Here is a 3,993-nt window from a genome sequence, read left to right as displayed (position 1 = left end):
CTCATCCGTGAAGGGCTTGATGTTGTATGAAAGGTGGCATTGCTGGCTCACGTGAAGATCCAGTCCTTAGTGAAGCCACCCAATGGTGTACGGTTGTGGATGTGTTGTGGTCGGTAAGCCCAGCTGCTTCATGACCTCTACAGAAATGAGGTTATTTTGGCTCCCACTATTGACAATGAAATATAGCAGTGAGCCCTTCACCCACATCTGGGAGTGGAAGAGGTACTCCTCCTCCTCTGGATCTTCAAATTCCTCCTTATGGATCTTCATGGTGGCAACGGTGGTGTTGGGCTCTATATCAATAATCTACTTCCCTTTGTCATTCCCCTTGTTGAGTTCTGACTCAGAGTCAGAAAATGCATCTCATTCTGAAGCCTTTAGCTCATCCACCTATGACTGCTTTGCCCAAAACTCACTTGTGTTGTGAGTAGAGACCTTATGGAACTCACACCACTTTCTTGTGTCCTTTTTCTACTTCGCGGCCTTGTTCTTTGCTTGCAGCTTTGGTGGGTTGTCCTAGGTCACCCTACCTTGGCTTTCTACTTTGTTCTGTGGTTTGAGGGCACCTTTCCCTTGCTTCAAATTCGTAGATCCAAAGTCTTGCTTCTTCTATTTAAACTTTTGCTCGATCTTGACGACATATTTGTATGTCGTGCCGAGTGAAGAGATGTTCAGGAATTCTATTTCACCATGGATGTACCTGTGTAGGAAACTCTGGTATTTGATTACCAAATGCTGCTTCGAATCCTTGATACCCAACTTTGTGTGAATGGTATGAAAAATATTGGTAAACTCTGACATGTCTTGGTCCCTTCCCTGCCACAGCATGGTCCACCTTATGTATTGATCCTCATAGCTTTCGACAGGGTAGTATTGCTCCTTGATGGTAGCCCGAAATGAATTCCAAGTGAGTGTGGCTAAAAACAGTGAGGTTGTTCTTTCATCCTTCTGCTCACAGTAGGTTTTCCACTAGTCCTTGACGTGGGGGGTGGCTTTGAGAAGAACGAAAGTAATCTCTTCCCAGCAAAAAAAATCATAAACAGAAAAACACCCTTGTAGCAGATTTAACCATTTATCTATAGTGTCTGCATCTATCTGACCCTCAAATATGAGAATTTCAAAGTTAACTTGTACCTTAAAGGGTGTGGCGCTTCTAGAGTAGCTGCTGGAAGTAGATGTGTTGCCCCTGGGCAACTGTTGAAGGATTTGGGAAACGTTGTCCGTCATCGCGTTCCTTTGTCGCTCGAGGGCCTCTTTGAGCAAGATTTTGATAGGATATCTTGCCCACTCATATTTCTTTTCATGTTTCATGGGAGGCCATCAGGATTTGTGAGGTTGGTCTTGCAAAGGTTCAACTAGTTCAAGCCCTAACCAAGGATAATTTTAGGGGCGAATGTTCGCCCTTTGGCGAAATTAAGGGGTTTCAAATTTTTAGTGGGCGAATATTTTGTATCATAGTACATTTTTACAAATCACCTCAAATAGCCCACCTTATTTTAAGGGAGAGGGTAAAAAAGGTAAATTTAGCCCTTGAAATTAGGACTTACAACCTTCCATTCGCCCATTTTCAAGAATAGGTTTTATTTAAGTGAATCCATTCGCCCATTTTCAAGAATAGGTTTTATTTAAGTGAATCCTATGGGCCAAATACCATATTTATAAAAGAGCTATGGTAAATTAATAAAAATATAAATAAATGAGAGGTATGGTAAATAAATAAAACATTTTTTATATTTACTCCATAAGTCACCTTATATACATGTAAGGGTGTAAAAAAATAAAAATATATGTAAAGTGGAGGTATGGTAAATAAATAAAACATCCTTTTATACTTACCCAAAAGGTATGGTAAATAAATAAAAATATAAATAAACTAGACGTATCGTAAATAAATAAAACCTCTTTTTATATTTAGTCCATAACCCTCGTTCTATTTATGAAGGCTCAAGAAAGAGGTTTTATTTAAGTGAATCCTATGGGCCAAATACCATATTTTTAAAAGAGGTATGGTAAATTAATAAAAATATAAATAAACAAGAGGTATGGTAAACAAATAAAACATTTTTTTATATTTACTCCATAAGTCACCTTATATTTACGAACACTCAAAAAATGGGTTATATTTAGGTGAAACCTATGGCCAAAATACTATGGGACAAATACCATGGACTAGATTGTTATTAATACCATGCAAAAAACCATTATTAACCCTAATATTAGAATTAATAAAAATAAAAATGGCACATGGTATTGACCCATGGTATTCACCAAAATAGCACATGGTATTGACCCATGGTATTCACCTAGAATGTAGCCTATTTAAATGGGGGAATTAAACCAGCATGTAGCCTATGCTAAGATTCACTAGGACTTTACAAAGTTTTATTATTTAGTGAAAGACTCACCAAGATCTTACAAGATTTTATAATTGAGTAAAATAGTCGCCTGGTGAGAGATTCGCCAAAAAATTATATATATATATATATATCTATATATATATATATATATATATATATATATATATATATATATATATATATATAGATATATATATATATTATTGATAAAATCGCCTTTCATTTTTCCTATATACCATGGAGATTCGCCCATTTATTATATTTATAAATTTAGGGGGGGTTCTTAAAATTTTCCCTAGCCCTAACTCCTTATATCCTGACCTCATTAGGGATATGCAAAGAAAAATAGAGAAAGAACAGACCCTTCTGATACCACTCATCCAGATTTATACATGAACACAATAAAGTACACAAATAAACATAAACATAGAGATGCAACAGAAATAATACTTCATTTCATTAATGGAGAATACTGAAATATGCTTACAAACAAAAAATGGAAATAAACTAGCTCAGGCGATGGTATCTTATATCTAAGAAGAGATGTGGCGGCTACATGCCTATGTATTGTCTTATAATGAGGCTCGAAGGCCTATTTATTGTTGAGAAGCAATGGAAAACCCTAAACTTCCAAAACCTAATCCTAGAAGATGAAGCGATAAACTATGGGCCCCATTTTGGGTAAATTGGTACATCAACTTCCCAGGGTTGTAAATTTGGCATACGATCTCTCTTTGACACACACAATATCTCTTTAGAAAGATCTATTCGAGGAATAATACTTTGGGATGAGAAACATCAATCCATGGACCCATGTTGCTCCCAGGTTTCCCAAAAACGTCGTTTAGGGCCTCAAAATGGCTTCATAAGTTCATGACCTGAAAAACTACTAGAAATAGAAAATTGTAATAGAATTAAGGAAACTGAAAATTTGAAAGAAGGGGTCCAAGTGGAATTGGCAGGTGACCACCAATATCCACCTAGATCACCAAATATAAAGAAACCAAATATAAGGGCTCAAGGCCCTCTAGAGAAACCCTAGAGCAACATAGATCCACTTTGCCACTATGATATGCAAAAGAGGTGGAGCAAGATAGCGAACAAAAAATAACATAGTTATATACACTAGAATCAAAATAACATGCAAACCACCCTAAGAAAATCAGACCTAAATGACACATAAAAAAAGGTTATGACAAAAATACCTAAAATTACCATTTCCACTCATGATCAAAGGAAATTACAGCAAGCATCTAGGCAATATCACCGAGAGGATCTATGAGGTCACCAGAGGCAGAGTCACTTACAAGGAAGATTTCTTCACAAACCAAGTGAGATTCCACATTGTCTAAGAAAAAAGTTTGGTTCCAAAGCATATGTTTGATGTCATCCAATGAGGAGAAAATATTGTAATTCTCCACTTCTTTGTCTTTAAAAATAAGGCGCAACATAGAAGCAATTTATTGATGTAAAGTTGGAGAATTCATAAAATGGAACCACATTTTCAGGAATCTATCGGGTTTAGGATCCCATTTCATATCCTCCCCCACCAGCTGAGAATCTGAGTGATACAATCGTTCCCTTGTCTCTTTTATCTCCAGTAATAAGATTTCCTTCTCATCTCCATAGGTGCAAC

This window comes from Pinus tabuliformis, chromosome 9 (genome assembly GCF_031772625.1).
Source record: "Pinus tabuliformis cultivar Carrire ecotype Pingquan chromosome 9, CPIR1, whole genome shotgun sequence".
In the NCBI taxonomy this organism is placed as follows: domain Eukaryota; kingdom Viridiplantae; phylum Streptophyta; class Pinopsida; order Pinales; family Pinaceae; genus Pinus; species Pinus tabuliformis.
The sequence above is the reverse complement of the archived record's forward strand: the minus strand, read 5'-3'. Positions refer to the sequence as shown.